The sequence below is a fragment of the Salvia hispanica genome, chromosome 4 (genome assembly GCF_029641045.1).
Source record: "Salvia hispanica isolate PSC_SH4W2 chromosome 4, Shi_PSC_v1, whole genome shotgun sequence".
In the NCBI taxonomy this organism is placed as follows: Eukaryota; Viridiplantae; Streptophyta; class Magnoliopsida; order Lamiales; family Lamiaceae; genus Salvia; species Salvia hispanica.
Genome location: NC_142695.1, coordinates 5,295,874 through 5,313,060, shown reverse-complemented (window position 1 = coordinate 5,313,060; position 17,187 = coordinate 5,295,874). Strand labels below are relative to the sequence as shown.

The 17,187-nt window shown below is 35.8% G+C and overlaps 1 pseudogene; it reads right to left on the bottom strand.

Annotated features, from left to right (window-relative positions):
- Positions 1-5,930: 5,930 nt before the first annotated feature.
- LOC125194226 (subtilisin-like protease pseudogene) lies at positions 5,931-8,320 on the bottom strand (annotated as a pseudogene).
- Positions 8,321-17,187: the final 8,867 nt, after the last annotated feature.

The following is a 17,187-nucleotide window of genomic DNA, read 5'->3' as shown; positions in this document are numbered from 1 at the left end:
ATAGAATGATGTGGCGGAGTTTAGGATGGGCTATCCTCCGCCCCATTGTGGATGCCCTTAGATTAAATATTAGTAACTGCATCTTCATGCATAACTAAGACTAAATATCAGTATTATGTTTGCCATATTAAACGACTGCGATTGATGTTGTGGCAGCAAAATTTAATTTGTTATGTTAGAGGATAATTTTGTCAATTAATACAGTAACAATTTTGATAATGTCTTGAGGATAATTTTTTTAATTAATATAATAACCAGTTATGATAACGTCTTGATGCTCGCAACAAAATTAATGTAATTTGATATACATTTAATACTCTCTCCGCCCCAGTTTAAGATTGCAATTTAGTTAAGTTTAAGAGTGCAATTTAGTTTATTCATGAGTTTTAAGAAATTGTTAGAGTGTTTAATAATTGAAGTGAGATAGTGGTTGTTTGGAGTATGTAATAATTGAAGTGAGGTAGTGGAAAGTGGACCCTTGACTTTTTATATGTTTAGAATTTTGTTTTTTTATTTATTAAAGTAATGACATTTGAGTGTAAATTTTATCAACAATGAGGTTTAATTTTATGTCCAAATATGATAAATTTTAAATGGTACTCTAAACTGGGACGGATGGAAATGACAAAATAAGATTCTTAAACTGGGACGGAGGGAGGGAGTATGTTGTAAAGTGAATATTATGATTAATTAAATTTCATTTTATGATGAATAATTTTTAATCAGTAGTTACGCCTATTATTTTTATTGAATAAAATATTTTAAAATTTCAATTTGTATGAAAAAAAAATACTTTGAAATGGAAAATTTTGGGCCAAAATGAAGAGAATGAATTCTCCACCTTGATTAAGGGTAGAAAAGTGCAGAGAATTTTTCCTTCTTGAGCTTGGTTAGATTTGATCCCCCTTTGACAATGTTAAATCCTTTGAGTTGGTCTATAAGATATTGATCTGAGCTTGAAATTGGTGCATATTGTTTTTTCAGGTAAGCCCAAATCATGTTGTGTTGTACTATATTTTTCGTATAGCACAACACAAGGATGAGTTAAGTTGGTTATGGGAAAATAAAGTAAAATAATAAAATGAAGAAAAAGAAGTTATGTAACACCCCACTTTTCGAACCCTAATTTTAGAGCCGTAAAATTTTTATTGATGACGTGGGAGACGTGAATTAATTGACGAATGAATTTATTGCATGAGTTCTTATGACCAAGTCGCGTCTAGGGTTGAGTTTGAGTTGAAAAGTCAAACTCGTTGAGTATATGACGTGGCTTATGAATATTTGAATTAAAGGTGAAATTATGTGGTGAATTATTTGTTTAAGGGTGAGTGAGATTTTTAGGATATTTCCATAAATACTATAACCACATTTTTTAACCCCTTCACATTATTGGAGAGAAATCCTATTTTTCCGGATTTAATTTATTTCTTGGGATATGTATCCAAATTAAATCCAAAACCTAATTCTTCTCTATTTCTCTATGAGAGAAATCGACACCCATATTTATTCTAGGTGATTTTCGAAAATCACCTAAGTTTGGGAAGAAGGAATTATTTTATTTGTTTAATTGATCCCTTATTGATTTCCTTTCATACCTAGAATTTAATATTCTAGCAAATCTTACCATACCTCAAGGAGATCTTGTCATATCCTATTTTAGTTAATAATTAAAATCTATTCCTTAGGGTGTCTCCGGTGGCGCCCCTCCCACTCGCTCCTCCCACTAGCCCTTCCCATGCCACGTCACCACTAGCCCTTCCCATTCCACTGCCACATCACTAGCCCTTTCCACTGTTGGGGTTTGTATACTAAAAGATGCTTCGAGCGTACATGCCTTTGTACAGTCAGCTTGTGCATGTATACGAGAAACGCCACGTCCATTTGTTTACCTAATTATGAGAATAAATAATATAATATAATGGTTTATTATTGAAATATAATAAACAAGTCTAAGGCTTTTTACTAAGAAGGTCAAGTAGGGAAATTCGATGAATCTCCTCATGAGTTTTCCAGTAGGGGACTTGGCCAGATCTAGTAAGAAGAAAAACGTATTCACAACCTAGATAGGCTTTGGCTACCTATTGGTACGGTTGCGGTGTTTGTGATAATTCTCTCTTACCTAAGAAGAGATTAGTAACACCGGTGTGGTAAAGCACTGAAAGGATCTAATCCGAAATGTATTCTTTATTGCTATCTACTGTAAGAATATATTTCAGAAAGTTTTAGTATTTTCTAGTCTATGATATTAATATCAATATTGTTTATTCAATCAAACGTCACTTTGACTTATCAATATGTGAGAGTTTGTACGTAACTCAAGTTCATGATATCTTGGGTGGTAGTAATTGAATAACATGAAGGTATTGGAATATTATTTCATAGAACTCGCGTGCCCAGTGTGGTATGATTGGGTGATCCCCAAGAGGTGTTTGAAAAAGAATTTATTATTCAGAAAACTGCGCAGTTGGAATTTATTCCACGAATAATAAATAAAGTTTCAAACTAGAAAAACTCTTTGGAGAATTAATTTATTTCTAGTCACATAGCAGACAATAGAATTAAATTGACGGATCAAGATAATCTTAAACGCGGGAAATATTATAAAATAAAATGGACCCAAGTTATTTGTAATTTGGTGATTTAAGCGGGAGTGCAATATTATTCTTTAGTGGAACAAAATAATATTCCATTAATAATATATTAAATCATGGGTCATTTGATTTAATTAGTTAATTATCTAATGGGTGAGCCCAACACTTAAGTCATTCCATGGATCCCCTTACTAGCCCAATAAGGTCCACTATAAATAATGAATGAAATGGAAACCCTAGCATACAATCCAAGACAACACAAAACCCTAACCCTAGGAGGCAAATCGGCGACTCCCACTCCTCTCTCACTTGGTCTCGATTTTCATGCCTAGCACGTGGGAGAATTAGGGTTTTGATTATTGTTCTTGATCTATCATAATTCATAGGGTTAGATCTAGACGATTTGGCGTTTGTATTGGGTTTTCCTAGATCCATTCAAAGTTATTTAATTGATAATCTAAGATCCGCCCACACGGATGGAGAATCAAGGACAAGGGAATAGTACGGAAGATTCGTGGTCGATAAACCAAGGATCTCCGGGTGGTGCAGCTAGCAACGTCAATCCAATGATGGATTATGAGGTAACAATCGAATCTACATCGAATATGCATGATTATGTGTTTATTTGATGTTATATCTATAGATATATGTTTATTGCATGAAATTGGAGTCGAATGCATAATCACCTAAATAGATCCGTTAAGGACCTGTTTGTTTTTCCGTGTCTTTCGCTGCGGTAGTCCCAACACCCACTGCACTAGGACTTCCCACTAGGACTTCCCGCAATAAAATTAATAAATTCACAATTAAAATTAAAATTTACGGAATTAAAATTTCGACACGAGCCATATTTATAGAGTTTTTTTTAAAAAAAATAAAAATCGGTGGGACGTCCGAGTGGGACGTCCTACCCACGCCACAGTGGCGCCCGTCAGGTAGGACGTCGACGGGAGGGGCGAGGCCATCGCATGGGCACACGGGACGGGCGTGGGCGCCTTTCCCGCCCACTATGGCGCCCGTCAGGTCGCCCGTCCCCGACGGGCGAGTGGGAGGGGCGCCGGTGGAGATACCCTTATGGGAGAACCCATATACACGCCTATTTCCAATATTTGGTGGGAGATTTATTCTTTTATTTTGCTCCGTGATATTTTATTCTACTCCGAAAAATATACCAAACAAAATCTTGGCTAAATAAAAGCCAAGGATTTTCGAAAATCCCCATTTTTGAAACCCTAATTCACGCCACTTCTTGTTTCTTCCTCTCTACTCCACAATATTTGTTTTATTTAATTGTGGAGAATCAAATCTTCCCAAATATTCTATTTAATTACCTAAAGATTTTATTGAACCCTATAAATGAGAGCAAAACCTAACCATAACCCCAAAATTTTTGCCCCCCTCCCCCAAATCACACGCCACTCCCTCTCCACTCTCTCTCAATTTTCTTCTACTTTTCTCCAATAATTCTTCATCTTTTGAGAAGAATTAGAGTTTGAGCCTCAAGAATTGTTGAAGAATCAAGTCTCTACTTTGTTTCTACCGTTCGTTTTGACAAGAAAAGGTACCTATATATTAATCTTTCTTCATCTAACCGATTAATCGGTATTCTTGAACCCTCATGCATCTAGATTGAGTGAAAGTGGGATAAATGGTACGGGAAGTGCATGTGCGTGTGTATGCGTGTGTGTATGCGTGCGTGTGTGCGTGTGTGTGTGTGTGACATGTGAATAACACTCATGTGTGACATAAGTTGATGTTAGATCTAAGATTGTTGAGTGTATAAACTTATATGATGAATATGTCTTGGTTTGAATGATAAACGTAAACTGGATCGGTGGGAAAAAGGGGAAACGCTGAGACATGCATGATTTAGGAGTTGATGTTGAAGCTAATACATGATATGTGCATATGTGATTTAAAAGGTGAAACCTTGGTTGCGAAGCCGAATAACAAAAGAGGGAAACATACTAGAAACATAAGCAGTCAAGGTGGACTTTATTCTTAAACTCTTTTATGTTGCAAATTTATGAATGTGGAGGGATAAGGGTGGTTTAAACTGTTATGCCATGCCTGTGATTATTCTTGATGATGTTGTGCGCCTGATGCCCAGTTTGAGAGTTTGCTCCATTGGGCTATAGGGCTATGAATATGTATAAACGAATTCGGGTCTGAGTAGGGCCGCAAACCCTACCAGGCTAGTGTACACGGTGGGATCGGGAGCCGTCATTGCTAGTCGGCCGGTCTCGTGGGCGAAAAGTGTGGCCACACTTTCGTCGCACCATGGTAATGTTGTGATTGTGGAAATTGATGAGGAAATTGGGGAGTTTGTTTGACTGGCAAGTCTATGAAATTATATTTTGTGATATTCGATGATATTTCTTTTGATAACTGCAAAAACTCGAGTTCACTATGGTAAGGGTGGCATAATTAATAAAATGTTTTGGCATGACTCAGCCCTGCATGTGTTTTCCTTATGTGCAGGTTGAACGACGACGAGCGGTGGCGGGTGTTGAGCACGTTAATTAAATAAGATGGATATTTTGAACTTCGAGTGTAGTTGTGTCTTCATATATGGCTTCACTTTCTCTTGGTTGTTTCCTCTGAATTATGAAACTTATTATTATCATTTGGTTGTTTCGAACTTATCCTTTTGAATTAGAAGATCGAGACATATTGTGTTTTGTTGAATTTATGTCAAACCCTTGACTTTTGATCATAGTTTATGGTATCTATTCTTCATTGATTTACTTGGTTAAACCGTTGACTTATTGCTTTAATAGTTCGTTTAATACCTTGGTCAAATCTCTTTAAATGAAACCCTAGCCTATGTTCTTGTTGCTTTTAAGTCCGCCTTGGTAGCAGTCGCCGTATTTATTATACCCTAGAAATCCGGGCTGTTACAAGTTATCTTTCCACTTAATCCATCTCCCATTGTTCCTTACGTCTTTCCTTATCCCGCGTAATCTATCACACTTTCTACTTCAACCCCCAACTTAACTGAGTTACGATTGTTAATCACAACTTTTTCCTTATTAAATTGAAATTAAACTTAGTGGTGTAAAAATGGAAAATGGTGGATAGTAAAATTCATTTTAATTAATTAAAAGTAAACCTGAGTGATTGGTATGAAAATAGATGTTACAATATGGTTCATATGTTGAGCTATGTAAAAACTACAATACAGGTTCTTGGCTTATGACATGACATGAGAAAAGTAAGAACCAGATGAAATGACGAGGGGTCTAAACGCTGATGCGAAGAGAGTTGCGCAAAGCTGGTCGGAGGAGAACTAGCTAGTTTCAAACCCATAGTTTGTTTAATTATGATTGGGAGAAGAAATAATCAACTTTTAAATATTTATATTTCATATGTAATGTGAAAATACAATAGCCTTATTTATAATAATATGCATTCCAGGAAAGAACCGACCCGGAATGAAGCTGATAATTCAGCTGGACTCGATACATGACATGTAGTAATTAAAATAAGGACTCGCATGTGAATCAAATTTATACTAGTAGTATAAATTTGAAATTATTAGCATCCATAGAGGTTGGTTTCAAGACAAACGAACCACAATAGGGCTCCGAACAGAATGATTGGGAGAGGTCCATTTCAAGAATCCTTCCACGAAATCGGTATTCGGAGTGAGTCGGCTGAATGTAACCTTGTACTGCAGTTTATGTTCTGTCTCAGAGAAGTCAAGCGTGGCGGGCTCCACACTAACTTCAACTCCGTTAGGTGGGGAAATCTCCACCTCGTATGACGAGTCAGGGTCCCCTACGTTTGTGACGGTCCTGGTGTAAACCTGGGAAGTTGATCTGCCACTGAAAATGATAGAGAATGAAGGATAGTTTAGCTCTGCTTCCGCTATCTTGGATTCGACTGCACAATTCACCCTCCTATGTAGAAACCGCTCTACTTGGCGGTCCGTATAGCCGAGACCGCACAAGTAAGAAAGGTAGTCTTGGGGCTGGATGTCGTAGACAAGTCCGGGATCTTGAGCTCTTGATGGATTCACATGACCTGATCCCGTGGCAAAGATGTCGGCCGGGAGGAACCTCTCGTCCTCAATTGGATTACCAGCGAGGTTCACATCATCTGCAGTGGTCATAATGGCGGACTTGATTGCAGCAGGAGACCAATCGGGATGCACGCTCTTGAGCAGAGCCGCCACACCGCTCAGGTGCGGGCACGCCATTGAGGTACCGGAAATTATGTTGAATGTGGATTTTGTGTTGGTGTTGCCTTCGACCGAAGTGTGCCATGCTGCAAGAATATTAACTCCGGGGCCTAAAATGTCGGGTTTCACGATTCCAGGGGTTGGTATGCTAGGACCTCTGGAAGAAAATGAAGCGACGACTGGAGCACGCTCATCACCAATCACGGTACCTTGGGAAGAAATAGTGGCGGTGGGTGTTGCCGTTGAACTTATGTAAGCTTTGATCTTCAATCCCGCGGCATAGCTGAAATGTATTGTTGGCACACTGTTGGCTTCAACTTGAATGGTGTTTCCATCTGTCTCCTTGTTTATGAGAATCGCGCCGGCAACGCCACTTGGAATTTTTTTTTCTACGTCATCCTCACACACCACTATCTTACCTCGGATGTCGCTTGCCCTGCAGTACGGCGCATAGACAAGCGGGAAGAGCTTTCGTGGAAAGTCATAAACTAATTCACCATCCAACTCTTCATTGTTTCCTAGCACTGCTATTGCACTCAATTTTCTGTCCAACGTGCTTGCTCCAACCGTCAGAACCCAAGGTGCCCAGTGTCCCACAGATGAGGGATGAGGCCCTTCGTTTCCAGCAGAGAAGCTAAGGAAGATACCCTTCTCCATCGCACTGAATGCACCAATTGAAAAATGATCATCATACAAGTTTTTTATTTGTGTTGCATCGTTATAGCCTATAGATATCGACAGCACGTCGACTCCATCTTCAATTGCTGCATCCATTCCAGCAAGGAAAGCTGCTTCTCCTCCTTTACCATTGTTTAGCACTTTGTATATGGCTAAATGAGCAAGTAGTGCAACGCCAGCAGCAGTGCCGTTAGCCTTGCCAAAAAGATTTGCGCCTTGCACAAAGCGTCCAGCAGCAGTGCCCGCAGTGTGAGTTCCATGGCCATTATCGTCAAGGGGGCTCTGCTCCCCGTAGTTAAAGGTCCTTGCTCCAATAATTTTGTTGTTGCAGGCTGTGTCGCTGAATTGACACTCGCCCTTCCACTTAGCTGGTGGAGGTGGCATTCCTTCGTCGCTGAAGGAAGGATGCTCAGGCATCACTCCGCTGTCCAGCACGCCAATAATCACACCTTTACCATAACTAGAGTCTTCCCACAACCCCATATTCTGGTGCAACCCCAAGAAATTGGGAGAATGTGTCGTTTGCACGGACATCAATTTCTGGGGCTGTGCTGAGATGAATCCTTTCTTCTTCTCCATTTCTTTCACATGGTCGGGTGAAAGCTTAGCAGCAAATCCCTTGAACACGTGGCGGTACGAGTAAACAAGTTGCGCCTCATCTTCACTCGAGCTTGTTGTGGTAGCTGGTAGAAAAGAGCGGTACCAGCTCTCCAGATCTTCCGATTCAGAAGCAACATGTGCATCAGGTGCCTCAACATGAACAATGTATATTTGTAGATCTTCCGATTCAGAGGCAAATAAGGGCAGGCTAGTCATGCACAAGAAGCAAACAATAATGATAGTAGAAGATAGGAGTGCCATGTTTAAATTTTGTTATGTCGATTATGAATTCATCGTCACCTTCTTATAGAAAATCAATCAGCGGATAGCATCTTTCAATCACTTCAAATTTTTCTATTGCTATCATCACTTATACATCAATTTGATGATATTTCTCCTTTCCCAGCTTGGCGTACGTTTTTGTGATGTGAGAGGTCTCACATTCAATAGTAGCACCATCTTTTAACAACTTATCCTTTTGTACGTCAAGCCATTTTTGATATTTCCAAACTATATTGCTTTCATGCATGCAATATTTCCACGTTGTATTGCTTTCATTACTTATCCTCCGATTTGCTCATTTCTATCGTTTCCGACCTTGCTTGTCTTTTCGTATACTCGTACAAAAACGACCCGATTAACTGTTTTGTATACTCGTACTTTCGCAAGTTTATAAATCACAGTTTTACATTTTTTTTCCTAACATTCTGCATATATACTACTTATTTCTATACTACAATAATTAAGCCTTAGTATTTCCACTAAAGATGATTAGTAGAATTTGATATTTTACATTTTATGATCAAACAATTTTATTTGGAGCCCAAAAGATGTTTCAAGACCAAGATGTTTAGATGAATATATAGTTGTGTTTCTATGACTTTTGTGGGCTTTGTTTTGAGATGGTCGTTGGCATGTTAACTTATTGGCCTGCATTGCTTTCGTTGTAGTAAAACGTGGAATCATTAAATGGCGATCGATATTTCATCTAAATAAACAGTCAAAATTGTGATGATTATTTTATCAATATATCCTATATAGCTATACCTAAAGTAAACGCCTTCTAAATGAACATAACTAATCGAAACTCTTATGTTCATTGAGTTGATGTTTATTTTTACTAATGTGATATATTGAGAGAAATAATCATCACAGTTAATTCACTGTTTATTTTATTACTAAGATGAATTGACTAAAATTTTACTATTAATCGTCATAATTAAGAACATACGTATTACTCCCTCCGTCCCCTATTAGGAGTCACTCTTTGACCGGGCACGGGTTTTAAGAAATGTAAAGAAAAGTTGGTTGAAAAAGTTACTGGAATGTGGGACCCATTTTTTTATATTGGTTTTATAATAAAATGTGAGTGAATTGAGTTAGTGGAATGTGAGACCTACTTACTATTTATGGTAAAAATGAATTGTGACTCTTAATTGGGGATGGACTGAAATGGAAAAGTGTGACTCTTAATGGGGGACGGATGAAGTACTAATTAGATCTAAATCCTATATGTATACAATGTTAGTTAGATATCGATGATAATCAAATATGCTATCTTTATTCTCATAGCTTTTAATAGTTAATAAATATATTCCGCTCCCTCCATTTCTGAATCCTATATCCGCCACTGGCCACAACACAGCTTCAACTCCACTTTGTAAGAGGTTTCATATATTCATACATTTCGTAGTCTAGAAGATCGATGAGAGGCAGAGGGAGTATTTTTTACATTAAAACTCGCGTCTTTTAAAATGTAGTCTATTTTTAAGGGACAGGGAGAGTATTTTTTTTTTTTTTTTCTAAATGGAGGGAGCAAATTAGTTGAATATACATATATTAAAGTAGTAGAGTATAATATACTCCATGTTTACATGTATTTGTATAGAGACATGAGGTGGGGCATTTGCCCCTTCTCAATAGTAGGTACCATCTTTCAAGCCCTTACAATTTTTGATATATTGCTTTCATGCCTGCAATATTTCCACGGTGTATTGCTTTCATTACTTATCCTCCGATTTGCTCATTTCTATCGTTTCCGACCTTGCTTGTCTTTAGTATATTCGTACAAAAACGATCTGATTTAACCTTATTAAAAACGACCTGATTAACTGTTTTTGTATACTCGTACTTTTGCAAGTTTATAAATCACTACAGTTTTACATTTTTTTTCCTTAACATTATGCAGATATACTACTTATTTCTTTAGTCCAAATAATTAAGCCAATCTAACATTGTTGAAGACTAAATTGTAGGAAATTAAATGATGTGGAGGGGCTGAAATTTAATTTTGCAGAAATATAAACCATGGCTGCCTGGTGCTCGAAGAAGAGAGAGAACAAAAATTTAACTAATATAAAATACAAAATATTATTAAAAGTTAAAAAGTAGCAGTACAATTTTATTAGTTGTCTCAGGTAGGGATGTCAATCGGGTCTGCCGTCGGGTTTCGGGTTAACCCTACTCGGATTGCGGGTCAATCGATTGCAGATTAATCGGGTTGCTACCGATAATATTAACATGCAACCGATCCAATAAATAATTGTTAAAATTAGTTATATTCATACAAGATGAAACATTTAATTATGATAAATTTGAGAAATATGCTTAAACTCAATCATAAACATGACCTAATACTAATATTTAAGATATTTCTTGAAATTTCTATGCATATTTTAGAAATTTAAATACTTTTAAGTGAATTTGAAGTTGTTAATTTATTTATCGATTATTATATTAATAAAAAGTCAATACATAATTTCTATATTTAATATAAAATTGAAAGTTATATTTTTAGTTATTATATTATAAAATTAATCAATGAAGTGTTGAATTAGGAGTAAAAATTATAGAATAAGAAATTTTATTGAATTTTCAGGCCAATCCATCGGGTTTTCGGGTCTGGCTGTAACGGGTTACGGATTAATTGGGTGCAGGCTAATCGGGTTTTGATTTTATTGGGCAAGAAATTTTCAGCCCTAATCCTATAAATTTGATGGATTATCTGGGCCAGCACATGGGTTACGGACTATACTGACATCTCTAGTATCAGGTAGCGAAGAAACATTGTACAAGTGGATAGCGTTTTTATTAAATGTCTTTTCTATCTCTTAATAAGTAGTCAAAAAATTACACCTTTCTTTCTCTTGATAAGTTACACCTTATTTCCTTAATAAGTAGTCAAAAAATTAATGAAGATTTAATATTTTATTTAGTCTATCAACTTTTATTGAGAAATTGAAGATTTAATTTTTTTTATCAAGTCTATCACATTTTATTGTGAAATTCTTCGTATTAAAATTGAATGGAAGCTGAGTAAAAAATGACAATCTAATTGTGAATATTAATAATGATATTTTTCAAACTATTAATAATAAACAAATTCATCAATTTTGTGATAAACGAGAACACAGAGAATGTAATTGTCATCACTTCATGAAAATAAACACACCTATAATATGAATTGTTTTATTCTTTTAATAAGGTGTAACTGTGTAAGACTAGTTTTATGTGGTACTATGTATTCTATCATCGTAATAGTGATTTTTTGTATGGTATATATAGTATACATTCTTTTGTCTATATATTATCATAGCATATTTGTTATTTTAGTCCATCTACAAAACAAAAAATGAAATATGCTAAAACAAATATGAACATCTACAAAATAAAAAATGAAATATGCTAAAACAAATATGAACATTATTTTGTAGATGGACCAAAATAACAAATATGTTATTGTGACATCCCTAATCGAAAAACATGCATTATTTTATATATTAGTATATTATATTGTCATTTTTACTATAGATATATTAAGTGTGTGCCATAGATGATATACATAGTGTTATAATCAATTATTATAGTCAAATAAATAGATAATTTTGATTCATGAAATAATTTTTTAAATAAATATATATTCTGTATAATTATAAATTTCTTTTATATATATTAAATAATTAATATAAATGTGTATGCATGTGTTGTAAAGTGTGCATGTGTAAATTGTAGCTCAAGTGTTTAAAAAATTACACGTTTTTAATTTTTCACTTATACGTGTTTCTCTTACAAATATATATAACTAAATACAAGTGAGTCATAGTTTTGCCACTGATATGTATTAGGACTGTAGAGTGTATACATTGTTTTTTTTCATGAGAATGAAAATAGAACAGTAGAAGGAGAAGAATATTTAGACTTTTGAAGCAACAACTATATATATGAGAGTGGAAAATGAAGAGAAGGAATCGAGCTTTTGAGTAGTTTACCTATCTTAATCAGGTGTGTATAAATTACACTTTTAATTTTACATATTTTATGTGATTGATTGCTATGTGTTAAATTGAAGTGAATATTTGAATTATATAATGTGAGACTGAAATGGTTATGTGTTACTCTCTCCGTCCGCCATTAGGCGTCTCATTCATGGGCGGCACGGGTTTTAAGAAATGTTAAGAAAAGTGGGTGGAAAAAAGTTAGTGGAATAGGGGTCCCACTTGTATATATTAATTTTAAATGAAATATGAGTGGAATGAGTTAGTTGAAGGTGAGACCCTATTACCATTTATGGTAAAAGTGAACCGAGACTCTTATTCGCGGACGGACTAAAATGGAAAAACGGGTCTCATATTCGCGGACGGAGGGAGTATTTGATATTGATGGTGGAATATGATATGGATATTGTAACAGCCCGCCCTCCTAGGGTACAATAAATGCGGCGGCTGCTACCCGAAACCGACTCAAAAAACATAAACATAGGCTAGGGTTTCATTTAAAGAGTACTGACCAAAAGAATTGAAAGGAATATCAGAGTATTTAATGCAACAACTTAACCTAGGAGTTCAAAGGAAGATAGATATCATAAATGACGATCGTAATATCTGAAGAGTACGACAAAATATCCAAGATAAAATCACGAGAAAAGGGCTAAGGCCACAATCGAAAGTAAGATGCAAATATTCCAAAAAGAAGTTCTAAAGAGTATCAAAAATTCAGCGGAAAACGACCAAGAGAAAAGCATAGCTATGTATGGTGACACAACTACACTTAGAGTTCCACATATCCATATTAATTAATTAAGCTGCTCAACACCCGCCACCGCTCGTCATCATTCAACCTGCACACAAGGAAAACACATGCAGGGCTGAGTATTTTGAAATACTCAGTGAGCTCGTTGCCAAAACATTTTATAAGTTATGCCACCCTTACCAAGTGAACTCGAGTTTTAAGCAGTTTAAAAGAATATCACGAGTATCACAAAATATATTTTCATAGACTGGCCAGTCAAAATAACCTCCCATTTTCTCATCAAATTAACAATCATTCCATGGTGCGACGAAAGTGTGGCCACACTTTTCGCCCACGAGACCGGCCGACTAGCAAGGACGGCTCTCGATCCCATCGTGTACACAGCCTGGTAGGGCTTGCGGCCCATACTCAGACCCGAATTCGTATAAGCAGATCATATATCACATTAAAACAAACATAGGTATGGCATAACAGTTAAACCACCCTTATATCGTCCAACAACATTTAGATAAAATAAAAGAGAGTTTTTAGAGTAAAGCCCACCTCGATTGCTTAGTTTTCAAGTAGTTTCGCTTTTCCGTTATCCGGCTTCGCAACCAAAGTTTCACCTTTTAATCACATAGGCACATATCGCAAATTAGGTTCAATACTACTCTTACTCATGCATGTCTCATTACTTTTCCCTCTTCCCAACGATTCATCTTATCATTACCAATTAATCAAGACCATGTCTATCACACAAGATTATTTAACTATCAAGCACACACTACACAACACAACAACACACACACACACACGGCACACACAAACACACACGCCACACACACACTCACGGCACACACACACACACATGTTCTCACATCCCTTTTTATCCCTCTTTCACTCAACCAAGATGCATGAGGGTTCCAGGAGACCGATTAATCGGTTAGAAGAAGAAAAAGAAGAAGTAGAAGAAGAACAAACAAAACTCTTAAACAAAAATACCTTTTTGAGAAAAACGATCGGTAGGAAACAAGTATTAGCCTTGATTCTTCAAAGTTCTTGGATTAAACTTCAATTCTTCTCCAAAAGATAGCAAAATATTGGAGTGTAGAAGAAGAAAATTGAGAGAGTGTATGGGAGGTGGGGGCCGAAAATATGGGGTTAGGGTTAGGGGTTTTGGTTCTTATTTATAGAGTTCAACAAGATCTTTAGGTAATTAGAATAGAATATTTGGTAAGATCTCATTCTCCACAATTAAATAATAAATATTGTGAAGTAGGGAAGAAGAATTAACAAAAATAGATCCTAGGGCAATTCCCTCTAGTTTTCGAAAATTAGGCTCTCAAAATAGCCAAGACTTTGTTTTGGTATTTTTCCATATAGAATAAAATATCATGGAGCAAAATAAAAATAAGGAAAATCCTCCATGAAGCAAGGTAGGGGGCGATTTCTATGCCTTTTAAATAAGGCATGGATTTTTTATTATTGTCTAAAATAAAGTAAGGCAAGATCTCTTGAAGTATGGAAAGATTTGGTACGATAATTAAATTCTAGGTATGGAAGGAAATCAAGTAGGGAGTCAAATAAAATAATTCCTTCCTTCCCAAATATGGTGATTTTCGAAAATCACTAGAAAAATAAGGGGCTCGATTTTTCCATCTCTAAATAAGGAAATAATTGGCTCTTGGAATTAATTTGGATAAATATCCCAAGGATTAGATAAATTCCGGAAGAAATAGAATTTCTCTTCAAAGGGGTCTAGAGTTCGAAAATTGCAAGAATTAGGGTGACAAGTATTTATGGAAATTTTCTCTAATATTCTCACTCACCCTTAAACAATTAATTTACCACATAAATCACACAAATAAATAAATCACACGCCACATCATAAAGTCAATAAGTTTGACTTTTCAATCTTTCAACGCAAACCCTAGACTCAACTCGGCCATAGCATCACATGCAATAAATGCATTCACGACTCCACGTCATTAATAATAAATTTTAGGGCTCTAAAATTAGGGTTCTAAATTCGGGATGTTACAGATATGTGAGTGGTGTTTTTGATATGTTTTTATATGACGTTAGAATTACTTGAATCATGGGATTAAAGAGGATACGTGACAATCTTGCCCTGGGTCTGATATCAATAGTAATGGAAATAGACCTATGGGTCATATTCAATAATAATGGACCTACGGGTCAAAGAAAATATGCAAGGAGGGATCTTCGTGAAAAGATCAAATCAAAGAGGGGACTTCGTGGAAAGGTCAAAATGCAAAGAGGGGCCTTCGTGGAAAGGTCAAATAATTAAAAGGGACCTGCAGGTCGTGTACAATGGAAATACCGGGCAGATACCAGGCTTGATCTGTCTCAGAATAATGAAAAGAATGGAGAGGCATATGCATACGAATATTAAATTGTTTATGATATTTATTATTTTTGGTGATATATTTTGGTGAAAGAATGTGTTTGATATTTGTGTGTGAAATTAAAGGTAAGGTTTATATACTGTGAGTTGTGGCTCATAGAAACCACTAATATTTTTCAGGAATAAGATATAAGAGAAGTTTTTGGTTGACGTGGGTCGTAGGAACTGCATGTGTTATCAGGTTAGGTGGTTGACGCGTTTTGGCAACCTTCTCCTGATCATCATTTTTGTATGTAGATAAATGTATAGTATATAGAGTGGTGAGAGGGTCCCACTAGTTTTTATAATGTTTTGAAATATGCACTTGATATATGGTGGTTTTTGAAATTATATAATATGTGGATTTTATGTAGTTGACACGTGGATTATTAATTTTAAACTTTGAATTTATTTATAGTAAGTGCATACGTTATAATGGTTGAGGTGTGACAGTTTAGGTGGTATCAGAGCGGGGATAGGATCCGCCGGGACATGGCATTTATGAATATTGCATGATACAATTCGGTTTGAAGTATAATTTGCATTTCAATTATCATGAACATTTGTCACCGAGGAAAGAAGGCTTAGGCACCCTACATTGTCCATTAATTATAGAGTGCATTTCATATACATGTTGCATCATATGGGGATTACCCAAGCTTTTAGAATAGAGAGTACATGGACCAATGATGATAAAGAGGAAGAAATTTTAAAGAGGTCAGAAAAATAGAAGTTGTTGATTTTATGGGACTAATCTGACTGGGGCTGGGATATAGTTAAAAGTGATAGAACCGGTGTTCAATCAGATGAGTTGTATGTCAGAAGAAGGTTTTGATTATATGGTATCTCTTCTTTGAAGCTATACTTACTCTTGGTGGGAAATAGTCCCACAAGCTATGATACAACCTCTGATATTCAGTTCAGACGATTTTTCTATAGAAGGTGTTGCGAGTTAATTCAATTGAGCTGCTAGCAGATATTGATTCTCTTGTTCAAACATAAGTTTTGATATTATTATGGGTATAGATTGGTTTTCACTTCATCAAACCAAGGTATCTTGTCAAGTAAAAGAATGATAATATAATCATCGAGACGGGATCGAGTGATATTTTACGGTAATCAATATACTGTCCCAGGTTTCCTTATATTATCTAGATCGACTTTTTGATTTATTGGAAGTGCAAATTTATCTGGATTTTCACCTTATCAGGAGACATATTTCTCTATTGAGCACTGCATTTATTTTTATTTCTACTTATCAACCGTCTTCATTAGAGTTTCAAGAATTTAAGAATCGATTACAAGAGTTGTCGGGTAGGAGATTTATATGACCCATTGTTTCATCTTGGAGTGCGCCAATATCATATTTGAAGAAGAAAGACTGCACATTGCGACTTTATATACACTATTGAATGTCGAATCATGTGATAGTGAAGAATACATATTCATTACCGAGAATCGAAGACTTGTTTTATCAGTTTCAAGGTACACAAGTGTTTTCGAACATAAATCTTTGATCAAGATACCATCAGTTGAAGATAGCTAAAGAAAATATTGCAGGGACAACATTTCGAACTCAATACAGTTATTATGAGTTTTGTTTATGCCTTTCAAATCAACAAATGCACCTACAATTTTAATGTCATTGATGAACAGAGTCTCTCAACCATTACTGGAACGATTAGTAGTTCGTTTTATTGGCGTCTTGTTTGTATATT